This window comes from Ictalurus furcatus, chromosome 8 (assembly GCF_023375685.1).
Source record: "Ictalurus furcatus strain D&B chromosome 8, Billie_1.0, whole genome shotgun sequence".
Classification (NCBI taxonomy): Eukaryota; Metazoa; Chordata; class Actinopteri; order Siluriformes; family Ictaluridae; genus Ictalurus; species Ictalurus furcatus.
In genome coordinates, this window is record NC_071262.1 from 18,062,139 (window position 1) to 18,076,449 (window position 14,311).

Here is a 14,311-nt window from a genome sequence, read left to right on the forward strand (position 1 = left end):
CATGCTACAATTACAAAAGCCGTTTCTTGAACATAGCGGATCTCATTTACATATTCAGAAGCAGTGCATCATGGGAAGTATTGTACTGTTTTGTTGCTAAGAAAATAGACGACTACACGACTTCAGGTGTAATAAAAACATGATGTGTTTTTCAGTACTTTTAGACTGTCGTGTTTTACACTTGGATGTTTGTGTAATGCTTAGCGCTATATTCTTCACCATGATGATGTACAGTGTGTGCTGTGGTGCAGTCGGTAGCCGATGGAGCTGTAATTCATACTTACCTGGCAGGGGAGATACCATGATCAAGAAGGTGGTTCACCCAGGGCGAGGCTCAGCCATTGCACTCCGGTTGTGCTGACCCCTGCGAATTCCCCAAATGTGGGAATCTCGACTGCATAATTTGTGGTAGTGGGGGACTGCGTTCGCGCTCTCCCCTGATCTTCGCTGTACTAAAGTCAGACTTTTTATTCGTATTTTATTCATAAATGTGGGAATTTTTTTTAAGATGCTGTTTCTGGTTATCTTATCGCAAACATATTGGGTGTAATGATTCCAGATCACAGTAGCTGCACTACATAAGAACTTGAATTATATTAAGAGTAGCACTGTCAATCAATTAAAAATTCCAATCGAGTTAATCACAGTCATGGGCTGTAATTAATCGCAAATTTAAAATACTAGGATTTACTTGTAAACGTGCAGTGTTGAAATACATAAGTGCACGAGAAATTGGTTTAAGGAAACAGATTCTTCAGTTGTATTATCGCAGCCATTAACATGTTTAATAAGTGTTCAATAACAATCTTAAATTGTTGAGGTACCCATTTGAACTTCAGACATATTTAGCAGAAACCAACAACTGTTGCAAAGTAATGTCTGCTACAAAGTCACAAATCGCTTATCTGTAAGTTTTTTTGCATAGTAACATCAACTCGAATTAATGCAACAATAAGCAGACCTATTTTAGAAATGGAATGCCATAATGTCTGTGAAGAGACAGCGTGAACAATTTCTACATTCTTGGTTAAAGATAATTACTTCAGTCAGTGTGCATCTGTGCAACATGCCTCCTGTCAACCAATCATAGAGTCTACTCTTCTTTCAACCAGTTGCTCATGCAGACTAGCTTGTTCACATTTTCAGATGATGGATCTGACCTCTTCTTCTGCAGAATGTGGCCTGCCAAAGAGAACAGTCTCTCACATGGCACTGTTGAGGCAGGTGTAGCCAAGTAACTTTTTGCAATATGGGCCAGCTTACCTTATGTACCTGCTTGTGATGACCACCACTGTAGTGGACATATTTCTCTGCTGACACAGGGCTCTGCCTTGTACCTCTCTAGAGATTTATCTGTGGACAGTACCTCTTCATCAGGCTCTGAATCTGATCCCATGAGTAGGAGGGCCATCTTCTTCTTTGGTGGCTCTGACTCCACTTTTTTTCCAGAGGTCTGTGGTGCAGGTTCTCTATCCTTCAGCATCTCACTCAGCTTTTGCCATACCTCTCCCATCTCTGCTCTGGGCAAGCACCTAAGGTTTTTGAACCTAGGATCTAGAGCGGTTGCCACCTTTAACCACCACAGGTTTGAGTTCTCCTTTTGCCTGTTTAGGTCCTTTGTGAATGCAGCCTTGAAGCACGCTATGTTGGCAGGGTCAACATCAGAGACCTCCACTGTACGCAGGAGATGACATAGTGCTGTAGCACTATGGAGCAGGATACATACTTTTCACCACCTAGGAGCTCAGTAATGTACCTACAGTGCAAACAGAACACCACACAATTGACTTATTGACTACAGTTTTCATTCAGATGGCATCTATTTAGGATATAGGCCTTAAACTATGTCTAGATGACTTATTTTTATCAGTAAAATTGTAGAAGACAGAGAAATCCCATTACCTGCAGGCGAGGGTGTAGATTTGCATATGGAAGGTAGGGACATGTCCCTAGCAATATTTTGGGAGGGCAGAATTGTGATCATGATCATAGTCAGGTAAATTCCATAGCATACTCTCCCAGAAGCTCCAGGATTTAGGCATGCTAGCATTTGATTGGCTGAAAGGGAGGGCCTATCTGAAGGCTCACCTTGCGTGCAAATATCGAGCTGCCAGTGTAGAGTACAGACACGGAGGCAAGGGCTGATCAGCTGACAATGGTAAGTTATCAAGGCTGTCAGCCATACCTCAAACATGGGCCAAAAATTTAGTCTGTCAGATGACTTTACTCCCTTTCCTCTATTGCCTGCACGGCACAGCATACATAAAGTATTTTTCCCATGCCAACACGTTTTGTACTTTCCAGATATCATGCCACCAAAAAAACGACGAGACATCAGGAGCTTTTTCCCCACCCAAAGCGTAAGTAATAAGTAGTAAACTAACTGTCCAGTAGCCACACTGATTTAAAATGAAAACCTGTTAGCGGCCAAATTTCACCAGCCTTGCACTGCGGAAAGTAATGTCAACTGATGTTAGTTAACCGTGTTAGCTAGCATTAACTAGCAAGCTAACCCTGGCTTCTGTCATCTGCAGGCTAGCAGTCGGGTTGCTAGCTGGAACATAAAATAGGTGCATATATGAAATTATGTTCAGTTGAATTTTAGTCTAGAAATCCCATGAAAATGTCATCATTTAATGAATTAGTTTGTATGCAGGAAACGCAGCAACAGGCTGAAGTAGAGCAGGATGAAACAGCTGTGTCTTCAGGGTTTCAGGTGAGGTCCTAATTATGAATTATATTTTGGAATTGTAGGGAGGCATCAGCATTAAAGTAAGTCTTTAGGATGTTCAACAAATATACAGTATAACCTTTTTGAAAGTCAACATATTGGTCATGAGTTTGTTTTGAAAAAAATCTTACATCAAAACAACACACGATCGTATTCACTCAATATTAACATTTCCCTCAAAAATAAATGGGATGCAAAGTTCAACTATATGTTTATGTATCTTCAACAATGCATAATTTTATTACACATAGAAAACTCATAAATCAAGTAGGCCTAAACATGCCGTAGGGCAGGTTGAGGGAGAATCAGCTGGACCTTCAGGGCTTCAGGTGAGGTCTTAAAATGATACTGCGATTAAACATAGGCCTATATGAAGAGTTCATTTGCAAAGACATATCTCCATTCTTATGAATATTTAAAAATCATGTTTTTTTTTATTGTGCATTCCAGGTAATGTCAATCAAACTGCAGTTGGGTTGTTTTAATTAAGTGAAAATAAATGTAATCAAAACAACCCAATTGCAGCTTGATTTGTATTACCTGGAATGCACAATTTAAAAAATGATTTATGAAAATGAATTAAAATGGTGGATATCTGTTTTTGCAAATGAACTCTTCATATGCTATTCTGGATTAATTGTAAGTGACCAATTTACATGTATTGTAAGTACCATAGTCTACCTATTTTAATGTTAACTTAGTTGCAAGTTATTATAACACAGGATGCAAAAGAATAATTTGCAAATGTTGATACAGACCAGGTTAAGTTTAGTTTTCTCTTTAGGAGACAGTCAGTGTGAGTGAGGATGATCCTGAAGCAAGTCAGTGTAGCAGTGTCATGGACATGGGGAGTAAGCCATACCAGCCTGATCCAAAATTCATCGAAGTACAGCAACTTCCAAACAAGATTTTGCGGTTTCAGGCGAATGGTAGTCAGTATTCATGGCTTCGCTTCAGTCCAACACTGAAAAAGGTTCTTTGTTTTGAGTGTGTCAAAGCATACACCATAAAAAAGACCACTTTGGAAAAAAGAATGACCCTGCCTTCTGCAGAAAGGGTTTCAATAATTGGAAGAATGCCACAGGTAGCTTTAGTCGACACCAAGCCAGCAAAGCACACCACCATGCAGTTACAATAAATGCCCTGGAGCAAACTCCAGTTCACACACAAATATTAAGTGCATGGGCTAAAACACAGGAAGAGGTGAGGCACTGTCTGGACAAAATAATGGGTGCCATAAGGTATCTTGCTAGGCAGGGAGTAGCATTTCGAGGGCATGAAGCAAATGAAGGGAATTTGTATCACCTTGAGAAGTTACTTGCAAATGATGACCCTGTTCTTTCCTCATGGCTCACCTGTTGCCATGATTGTCAGTCCACAGTGCCAAAATGAATACTTAACCTTGCTTGGTAACACAATTGTCAGAGGCATTGCAGCAACAATCAGGTCCTTACCAGTGGTTCAGTTTTCTGTTATAATGGATGGCACTCAGGATATACTGGGAAAAGAGCAAATTTTCATGTGTTTTAGATATGTGGACCAAGACCTGGTGCCACAGGAAGTCTTTGTGGGATTGTATGAGATGCCAAGGAGAACTGGTGAGCAGATAGCCAAACTAGCCATTGATGTGCTCCTGAGATTGAATATTCCAATTTCAGGTTTATGAGGTCAGACATATGATGTCTGCTCGGGGCCACAGGCAGTGTTGAAAAGGGAACAGATAAAAGGGAATATCAGAGGGGCATACCAAAACCGTGAAACCTCTGTGTCCGACTAGGTGGACAGTGCGTGGACAAGCTGTTGATACAGTTCTTAGTCAGTATGAGGCTGTGTTGTCCAGTTTGGAGGAAATGGCCTCAGTTGGTTCCGACTCTGGGACAAAGGCCAATGGTCTCCTAGATCACTTCCAGAAGGGCAAGACTGTTCTTGGACTTGGAGGTATTGGGAGAGCTTGAGTGCCTAAACAAGTCATTGCAAAAGCAGTCCCAAACAATTGAGGGCATGCAGGCTGCTGTTGAGTATGTTAGCTCAACTCCTCAAAAAAAAGAGGAATGAGGAAAAGTTTGAAGAAGTGTTTCAGAAGGCAGTGTCCATGACATACTCCCTGGGTATTGAGCCAGTTCAAATCTCTCACCAAAGAAATCCCCCCCCCCAAAAGATTCACTGGTAGGGCTAGTCAGCATAAGCCAACAACACCAGAGGAATACTATAAGATAGAATTTTTCAAGGTGCTGGACAGTTTGGATGTTCAAAGAACGGTTTAACCAACCAGACTTGCAGATCTTGAAAAAAGTTTGAGAATGTTCTCCTTACTGGGCAAATTGATGATGTCATTGGACAGTATCCAGAGATAAACAGAGATAGTTTGAAGGTTCAGCTGCCAATGTTTCTCTCAAAGAATACCTACATGTCAAGTAGTGAAGCTGCAGATACCCTAAGAGGAATGCCAAGAGAGGTAAGAGGCTTATTCGATAAGGTTGAGAAGCTTATTAGGTTGTTGTTAGTCGTCCCTGTGGCCTCAGCTGAAGCAGAACGACGCTTTAGTGCACTCAAAAGACTGAAAACTTGGCTAAGATCTACCATGTCTCAGCAGTGCCTTAATAATATAGCTGTATGTCATGTACATCAAGAGGCCCTTGACCAAGTAGATCTTAAAGATATTTGCCAACAGTTTATATCCGTCAATGACCGACGTCGGCATCTGTTTGGATTGTTTAAATAGACACCAAGGACCATCATGAAGAATGTTGATGTTGGATGCAAAACATTTTTTGTTTTTTTTCTCTTTTCTGTTAACAAGTAATTCCATAGTTACTTTCTTTTAGTCTTTGATCTGTTGCTTTGTATAATTTGTATTTAAATGTAAATACAGATCTTAATATAAATATAGATGTTATATTTTAATAAACCAGTTGGTTGTCAACATTAAACAGTTCTTTGTGTTTTTTTTTGGGTTTTTTTTCCCCCCGGGGTGGGTGTCCCTACCAATATTGAGACCAAACCTACGCCCATGCCTGTAGGGCTCCAGCACCGTTTCCAACTTTGCCAGCTTGTCATATTCAGCTTAACATATTGAAGTTGTGCTTCTGCTGTGCCAGCGTTGCTTTCAGTGGATCTTTGTTGTGTTGAATCCGCCTTATCATTTCAAGAGTTGAATTCCAGCACGTTGATACATCCTGGACGAGGGACTCCTCTATTAGTCCATGAGAGGCTTGCTGAGCTTTCAGCTCTACGGTGTTTGCGGGACGGTGTCTGAAGTGTCCTACTATTTTACGGCACTTGGCTTAAACGCTGTCAAATCCGCTGTCCCGTAAAGCCACGGTGATCACCCTTTTGTATCATATGCGCTACACGGCACATGCTCGAATGGTAGACTCCTTGCAGCGGCAATCATATTGCGAGCGCTGTCTGTTCCTAAAGTTGTGACCTTGCCCGTTATCTCCCACTCATTTGCAACTTTGAGAAACTGGCTAGTGCATGCTTCGGCAAAATGCCTTTCTTCTGTATTTAACATGCCTAAAGTGAATGAGTGCAGCTGCCAGTTGTCATCGATTATGTGTGCTGTTACACCGAGGTAGTTATGGTTACTTACTGATGTCCAGTGGACTCCAGTAAGTGCAATAAAAGTACCTTCTGCCAACTGCCTCACTTTTGTAACTTTTTTTCAGTGTCGTACAGTTCATGTATTCTTGTAACAATAGATCCATTTAGCGATTGCGCTAGTTAGCTTTGCTGTTGTCGTTTTGTTGACAAACTTGCCCCGGCTGCACTTCACCAGAGTCGTGTGACGAGCACGGCTTGTTGACCGTCTCAGCACTAGCATCTTTGCTAACATCAGCAAAAATGTTTCACCCGAAGATGGTACTTCAAGCTTGTCGTGCTTTGGTGGAAGGACAGTTCGTCACTGCAATAAGTGCACGCAACTTTGGTTTTATCAAAACTTCCATCTGGAAGATTTTTATAACGAAACTTGCTGTTCAGCAGAGTGGACATCGTCTCCTCTGTCATCATATTACTCGCATTTGCAGTGCCCTAATCACACAAAGCTAGGTAACCATCCGTGCTGCAATAACGAAGAAGTTGGGGTCAAACTTGATTGTCAAATGATTAATTTGTGTTTAAAAAAAAAAAAAAAAAGTGTTAATTTTTTGATTAATCGCATGCGTTAACGTTGACAGCCCTAATTAAGAGTTTTAAATTTAGATACTTCAAGCTAAATATGATGTAGTTTTGTAATTTCTTTCCATTGATACTCTCAGATGGTGCCCTGCGATGGGTTAGCACCCAGTCCAGGGTGTCCCCTGGGTTGTGCCCTGAGTTCCCTGGGATAGGCTCCAGGCTCTCCTGTGACCCTGTGTAGGATAAGCACTATGGAAAAATGGATGGATACTCACAGATTTTGTTTACGTCTAAACGATGAGCACACTATGTATTTTTTTTTTTTTGTTTGTGAGTTTTTTTTCTTTGTTTGTTTTTTTGTTTTTTTACCAAATTATCCCACAGACCCTTTGGCAAATAACAAATTGACAATCGGTGTATTTCTTTAGCAAAAGTACATAAGTTTTTCACGTCATGACTTGAAAATGTTGGCTTCTGTTGAGAAATTTAAAAGGCAATAGGCTATGTTCTGTTGTGTTGCACATAATGTTAGAAAAGGCTCTCTGATTCTGTTTTTCACTGTCGTTTCATTCCTATTTTGATCTGTCTGTTTATGGATTTTTTTTTGTCTATTGTAATATTCGTCAATTACTTATGTTCTTATCGTGATCAGTGTAAACTGTGATTGTGGTTCAATTTACATTTTGTAAGTGTGAATAATATGTGTGTGTGTGTGTGTGTGTGTTTGGCAATAAAATGTGTATTTAGCTAAAAATTCAACAATTCACACAATATTGCAACACCAATGTTAGTTAAATGTTTAGCATTGTTGATTGTTTATTAGCAATAGTAGCTCAAGCATTAGTAGCTACAAGGAGTGTCAGTCTCGTTTTCAGGAAGACAATTTGATACGCACCTTGATATAAGTATGGTGTTTTAAAATATATATTTAGTGCAGTAAACTATTTAATTCATTATTTATAGCTGTTTTTATATAATGTGGTGTAATTTAATATTATGTAGTTTGGATTTAATTGAAAAAGGGTAAGCTTTAAGGGGTGACCAGGCCTTAAGTGTGACTGACAGGTTCAGAGGCGCATGGAAGGGGACAGAGAGACAGAAATGACCCTAGGCACTCATTCGTTAGCCTCTATGTTTCCAACCCTAGTCCTGAAGTACACCCTGTTTAGTGTGTTTTTTTTTTTTTTTTTTCCATGCTCATATCTCACCTGATTGGCTAATTAACAGGCCTCTGAGTTGATCAGAGCAGGGAAACCGTTCAAATGTATAGGACAGGGGGTATGCTAGGATCAGGGATATGAGCCTGTGTGCTAATTTGTAGCAGTAATTTAAAAACATCATCATAATGTTGTTGGACATGAATTAAACCTCTAGGTGGCGCTGTTGTGGAGATGAACTGGATTCTGTAGCAGCAGGTGATGCCCATTTTCAATGAAAGGCTACATATTTTACTAACTTTCGCATACCAGGACTAATAAGTAGAGTAATTAAAGCTAATTACTTCATACGTGCAAATAGTAAGAGTGGCAAACTGTAAAACAGATTTGTTTTTATAATTTGTATGGTTTTTCTTACTCAATTTTACTGTCAGAAGAGTTTGGATTGAGACTGTCCTTTAGATACTCGCGATAGTGTGTTAGGGTTTTTGTTTTTTTCTTTGGGGGGAAGACATAAGTTTCCTTTAATGCATTCTGGTGGTAAATGCTGCAAGTCCAGAATAAATGAAATGAAGGTAGGTAGTGCTGTATATGGTCAAGTAGGTCTGTATAAAGTGATGTTTGAAAATGGCGGATGAGTGATGCATGTGTAAAGACGAATTTATTTTCCTTTTAAGTAAATTTGGGGCTGAGGAGAACGTTGTTCTTGTTTTAGAAAAGTAGAGAGAATTTTATTGCTAAAAATGTTAACCCTTTGTACCGCCAGCAAACATGAAGATTTTCTTGGTAATTACAATAAGTGTTTTTGGTGAAACTTGCATTCAGTACGTGTTTGGTCATTCTGACCTCTTGCTCTGTGTTTTAGATTACATTTATTAATATTACTGCCCACAATTTAGATTCTTTTCGCCAAGAAATTCTCGTGAAAAAGTTTTACACAGTTATAGGTAATATGCTTGTAGCCTTTTTTCCCCGATTTATTTTCTCCTGCAATACTACATTTGGCCACTGAGAGGCAATGCTATATAAGTCAGGTCAAGTTTAACATCTTTTTAAATTCCACACGTTTGGTTTGTCTTGTGTTGGTCGTTACAGTGGAAGGATATTTATCCAGTTTAAATGTTTGTTTGGAAAACTACTTTCTAAACTAGTGCGAGTTTGTAGTGCGAAAGATTTAGTTTTCTCGTCTCTGATTGGTCAGTTTTTTGCATTCATTATCTTTTCCCTTTTGTTTTGGTGTTAACTGACACTTAAATCGCCATTTTGCCCGCTAATATTAGAGTAAACCATATATTTGTCATGTTTTATACTGGTTTATTATACAATATTAAGAGTAATCAGCTTTTGCCGCCCTCGGGTTTACCGTCCTGTAGAATGACCCCGTTTGTTGTGTGCTGTAGTCGGTATCGCTTCTCGGCCTTTTGGCTAAGATCAAGTGTAGTATCTGTTCTTATCAGTTTAATATCTGATACGTCCCCTACCCGGGGACCATATATTAAATTGATTTTTGGAACAGGGAGATGGAATAGGGGCTTGCTCCGTCCACTCCACGCATCGACCCGGTATTGCAGTACTTCCGGGAACGGTGCACCCCCTCTATACTGTCAAAGAAAGATAATGAATGTGTGTCTGTCTGTCTGTGGTGTTAGTTCATTATACGGAAGTGGGCGCTATACTTGTACTTAGTTTGTTTGTGGAGTTTCTGCATTTAAGCTGTTTATGATCTGACTGAATTCACAGTTCATTACAGAAAATGATTTTTAATTGTTCATACAGGACCAGTGTGGATTTTGTACAAGTCTGTACTTTTATATACATCTTCATTTCTCTGCCATGAAAAACGTCGGAGTATCGAGTTTGGTTGTCTGCAGTTTTAAACCCAACTGTACCTGACTACCGCACAGTAAAATCATTTCATTTCTGTTTTAAAAAATCGTAGAAAGACAGCTGTCTTCATTGGAAGCCTGACTTTTATAGCGTGTCCAAATCATGTTTAAAGGCTAAATTATTGTATTTTTAAGTGAATTAAAACACGCATTGTAGTTCTACAACGAAAAGATCTATTTCTTGCGCTTCATGTGGCTTAACTTAATTTATCCAACGGCTCAAATTTGTCGTAATATTAATATAAACTACCAATTTATCAATTTATTATTCATAATCTATTACCCACCTCAATCATAATTTGTGGCAGACGGAACTATCTATCCGGAACTATATATCCGGACTCTCATTGCCGGTCGGACAGAAACTTCTGCCTTCATGCGAGTTTTGTTCAGCTCTTTGTTCATAGACTGTGGCTATATATAATTTTATATATATATATATATAATTTTTTATATATATATATATATACACACACACTTGAATAAAGCTGATTTTCTACCTCAGTTCCTTATTTATTTGGTAATTAAATGAATGGAAGTGAGATTTCTTGTAGACGTCGTTTTATTTTGGCTGTAACTCGCTGGCTGACCTGCACACCGAGGGGGCGGGGCTAACTGTAGCGAGGCTTTCAAACAACCTTAATAAAATTGTTGAAAAAATATTTTTACTGACTCATGGCTTACCGTGTAGCAATACGCTGCTTCTCCTGGACTGACTGTTGTGATTTTAGTGTACATGCTACAATTACAAAAGCCGTTTCTTGAACATAGCGGATCTCATTTACATATTCAGAAGCAGTGCATCATGGGAAGTATTGTACTGTTTTGTTGCTAAGAAAATAGACGACTACACGACTTCAGGTGTAATAAAAACATGATGTGTTTTTCAGTACTTTTAGACTGTCGTGTTTTACACTTGGATGTTTGTGTAATGCTTAGCGCTATATTCTTCACCATGATGATGTACAGTGTGTGCTGTGGTGCAGTCGGTAGCCGATGGAGCTGTAATTCATACTTACCTGGCAGGGGAGATACCATGATCAAGAAGGTGGTTCACCCAGGGCGAGGCTCAGCCATTGCACTCCGGTTGTGCTGACCCCTGCGAATTCCCCAAATGTGGGAATCTCGACTGCATAATTTGTGGTAGTGGGGGACTGCGTTCGCGCTCTCCCCTGATCTTCGCTGTACTAAAGTCAGAACTTATATTCATATTAGTATAAACATTGTAATTAAAAAAAATATAGTGTAGGATCACTATGAGAACTGCAGTTATTAAAATGTATACAAATCATTAGCAATAAAATTTAACATTGCAGTGAGTATGTTTAAATATCATAATTATTCTAAGTTATTACACCTTGAGATATACATCATTTCAGTGTCCTCCTGTTCCTAATTATTGTAAGAACATAATGTCTTTCTAAATTCTCCCAAATTAATTAGTGTCAGAAACTGACATTCCTTACCTAATAAAATCACTTCTTTTTTTTTTTTTCATTGCTACCCTTTACTGCAGTAAAAGTCTTCCTGTTTTATTACAGAAGCTACTTAATAGTTATCTGTGGGAATGGTTGTTCAGGGTCACAACCCATTTTGGGTGCGAGGTCTTTTTAAAAGTCATTTCCCAATGTTGGTGTGTGCATGGGTTACCTTCAAACTGGTTTAATAAAAAACAAGGTTCCCATTAGTCACAACAATATTTCTTTGTCAGTCAAGCACAATTAATTTATGGTATTAAAAAAAAAAAACAGGAAAATGATTAGAACTTAAGATTAAAGATAAAAACATCATTTTAAGTTTGTCGTGTCCTGTTTTGGGTATGTTTCACTCGAAACAGCTGCAGCCTTATTCCCAAGCTTTGAATTTCCCACCAGACCCCACATTCAGGTATGATGCATCACCCCGAGAGTACTTGTGGATCTATTACGATAATCGTTCTACATGGTGGTGTGCAAGCATTTTGACAACTTCACACACATGGACTCTTGCACTTTTATACCGAGTACATTTTAATGCATTTTATTTGAACTAACTTATTTTATTTGTAAATTGTTATTGTGCAAACATAATTTACTAAAAATATTATGAGCCTTAAAGACAAAGGAGGTGTGGATGTAAAAAAATAAAATAATAATAATAATGCCGCAGTGACAATCTGTTATCAGTTTAACTGATAAGAACAGATTATCAGTTCACCTGTATCAAGGCTTTCAAACAATCTTCATAAAATTGTTAAATATTTTTATTGACTTCTGGATTGACTATTGTGCTTTTAGAGTACATGCTAGGATTAAAAATGTAGTTCTGCTGAACATTATGGATCTCATTACATATCAGGAACAAGTGTCAATAAACGGTCAAAATTATAGTGCACTTAATTTGGCAGCGTTTACCAAAATAGTCAGACAAACACCAGAACAAAGTACTGTCAAGAAATCATATTCTTATCTAGAGGTATTTTGGTGTGGTCTTTGGAACATTTAAAGACCAGGAACCAACGTTTGAAAATAATTAAACCAAAAACCTCCTGTGACTACCTGATACATAAAACTTTTTGTCAAATATTAGTAAAGTTTTTTTTACATATCTATTTTTAAAATAATGGGTACTCAAGGTGGTCCAGGGGCTGGAAAACAACCACTTATACAGCCACATTACCTTGTGTTGATTAAACTAATCAAATTATTCATCCTGCTTAATACTACTTTTGTTTTCTTCCCTCACAGACAGATCCGGCCTCATAGACATATCTGTACTTACAGACAAATCTGCACCTTGTAGTAGCATGATTGTAGTAAGTGATTGTGATTACATACAGTCAGATACAGAATTTTTTATAAATGAATTAAATTAAGTAGTTTAAAATGTGCTACAAAATTAAATGCTGTAATGTGCCATAATCTACTTTCTGGATATGGATGTTAAATATGTTTCATTAGATTACTGATCATTAGATTTACCATACTCTTCAAGGACATGGGAACCCCATGTCAAGACTGCTGAGGATGCACCCACTTCAAAGAAAAAGAAGACCTTGGGGAGCTTCAAGACCACTGAGGGAACCACACTAAGACCCCCACCCCACCACAAACAACAAGCTATATCCTCTGAGTTACAGTCTTATTTACAATTGGACAACATTAACAGTGAAGAGGACCTGCTGGACTGGTGGAGGGAACACCAGAGACTATCCATGACTCTCGAAACTAGCAAAAAAGTACTTGTGCATTCCAGCCACAAGTTCCCATTCAGAGAGGGTTTTTAGCACTGGGGGAAATGTAGTGACCTGCCTTCGCTCGTCTCTCAAGCCAGAAAATGTGGACAGGCTCTTGTTTCTTGCCAAAAACCTGTACACACTATGTTATGGGGCAGTGGTGGCTTGACGGTTAAGGCTCTGGGTTACTGAACAGAAGGTCGGGGGTCCAAGCCCCAGCACTGCCAAGCTGCCACTGTTGGGCCCTTGAGCAAGGCCTTAACCCTCTCTGCTCCAGGGGTGCAGTATCATGGCTGACCCTGTGCTCTGACCCTAACATTCTGTTTGAATTTCACTGTGCTGTAATTTATATGTGACTAATAGAGACTCATTATATTTCCTTTTCTGCATACACCTGAATTTTCATTTGGTTGATAGCATTTTTATTTTTATCCTATATTTTGGGTACAATTTTAGTGATATTTTGCTTCTACGAGATGATGACCTTTTAAGGATCAGTCTAATTTCATGCAAAGATTTGTAAATTAGCAGGAATGTAGCACAACATGGAGCTGAAAGCAGCGGTCTGTTTATTTAAATGTGAAAGTGCAATAAAAATGTTGTCCCTAATATAATCGAGAACTCAATATTGATCAAAATAATCGGGTTTATCATTTTAGCCATAATCGTGCAGCCCTAGTGTGAAAAAGAAAACACGGGAGTATTCGACTCCACCGGCAAATTACTCGTAAGCGCTAACAGGTCTATTTCCCCGCTTCTCTCTCACACACACACACAAACACGAAGGAAAACCTGTTTCGTCGCCTTCTATAACAGACTCATTAAAGACAAACAGATTTTTAGAAACAACGTAATGCGGCTCTGGAATATGTCACGGGTCTAAACTTAACTTTTTACCGTTGTAAAATACACGAAGTTAACTCTTCAGCTCAACTCTCGCCGCTGCTCCAATTCTCTCTCTCACCATGCCACTCCTCATACAAAATGGCGGCGCTCACGTCAACGCAATATCAAAATAAAAGTCTTTACTGAATAGACTTTGTAGGCTCCCCTACACATGCATTTCCAAGTTGGTTTGGCTTGAGTTGTGATCGGCACAGAGAATGTATTGGGCATTTTCAGTAATGTTAAATATAAAGCTAACTTTACCGCACTGTGACATAAAGGGTGGACTGAGACATCTGTCTCGTTTTTGTTTTCCCAA

At 38.9% G+C, this 14,311-nt stretch overlaps 1 long non-coding RNA gene and 3 other non-coding genes across 4 annotated transcripts; all 4 read left to right on the forward strand.

Moving 5' to 3' along the window:
• Positions 1–276: 276 nt before the first annotated feature.
• Positions 277–440, forward strand: LOC128612103 (U1 spliceosomal RNA). Its single transcript, XR_008386671.1, has one exon. It is a non-coding gene; the product is annotated as a U1 spliceosomal RNA (small nuclear RNA).
• Positions 441–1,787: 1,347 nt separating this feature from the next.
• Positions 1,788–6,328, forward strand: LOC128611588 (uncharacterized). Its single transcript, XR_008386578.1, has 5 exons — positions 1,788–2,158; positions 2,305–2,360; positions 2,657–2,716; positions 2,983–3,060; positions 3,516–6,328. It is a non-coding gene; the product is annotated as an uncharacterized LOC128611588 (long non-coding RNA).
• A 3,084-nt stretch (positions 6,329–9,412) lies between these two features.
• On the forward strand, positions 9,413–9,603 carry LOC128612113 (U2 spliceosomal RNA). The gene has a single exon (XR_008386680.1). It is a non-coding gene; the product is annotated as a U2 spliceosomal RNA (small nuclear RNA).
• A 1,301-nt stretch (positions 9,604–10,904) lies between these two features.
• LOC128612104 (U1 spliceosomal RNA) lies at positions 10,905–11,068 on the forward strand. Its single transcript, XR_008386672.1, has one exon. It is a non-coding gene; the product is annotated as a U1 spliceosomal RNA (small nuclear RNA).
• Positions 11,069–14,311: the final 3,243 nt, after the last annotated feature.